The following is a 1,019-nucleotide window of genomic DNA, read 5'->3' as shown; positions in this document are numbered from 1 at the left end:
CATTCTTTCGAGAATGGGTTATTTTTCCGGGCAGGGACAGACCCAGCAAACTAAGGACGGGCTAAGCTCATCTTGGCCATTGTTGTCTGAGACGCTTGCCAGGAGCCACCTGCGGGCGGGGGCGGGCGGAGGCTGCGGATACTCTCTGGAGCTCGCACCTCGCCAGCGCCCACCCTTGCGGATGGACTGGAGAGCCCAAGTTTTTGTGTTTTATCTCCTTTGGGAGTTTGAAAGTGCGGGTTATTTTATTTGAAGTCTCTCGTACAGTTAACATTTTTGGACCACCCCCAACAACAGTCAAAATAGAAAGGAGGAGGTCCTTAAAGACAGACCCGCAGTGAAAATTGGCTTATCTGAAAGATGAACCGAGTGATACAGAGTTCGCACCGCGTAAAGGCTTTTTGCTTACTGCCTTTTTAAGGCATGAACTTGGAATGCAGCCTAGTGAGAAACTTCACAAGTTTAGGTCACAAACATTTGTCAAATGAAGGAGGGGCAGAGAGTTGTTGATGTAGTCTGATGAGGAAATAATTTCTTTTAAGGTTTTACAGGTGAATAGAGATACCGGTTTTATCTAAGGGTTTCAACACTCGGGAGGTCGGTGAACTTCATTACAGTGAGGAGCATTTTCTGCTTGCAGAGCTTACCCTTCTGCTTTGGGTGACTGAAATATTAACATTATTTGAATTTGAGTTACAAGATACTGATCATTTAAGAATTTGATGATGATTTAAAAATCAAAGTACTAATTTCTCCACATAACTGATGCAGTTTTTAATAATGTACTATTGCTGTCTGGGCTTTAAAAAATTTTTTTTATTTTTATTGTGGTTTTTTTTCTTTTTTTTTTAACATATTATTTTAGTTTTTTTTTTTCTTATGAAACTTAAAAATGTTCTTGGATTGTCTTTCTTCTCAAAAGAATAAGAAAGGTTTTGTTAATTAAATTTAAAGGATGAGACGAAAGGCTCAGCTGATATAGTAATCTGCAGAAATGCTGCTTCTACCTTTTCCTCTTT

Source organism: Otolemur garnettii, unplaced genomic scaffold, assembly GCF_000181295.1.
Source record: "Otolemur garnettii isolate 467f Iridium unplaced genomic scaffold, OtoGar3 scaffold00012, whole genome shotgun sequence".
Lineage (NCBI taxonomy): Eukaryota > Metazoa > Chordata > Mammalia > Primates > Galagidae > Otolemur > Otolemur garnettii.
The sequence above is the reverse complement of the archived record's forward strand: the minus strand, read 5'-3'. Positions refer to the sequence as shown.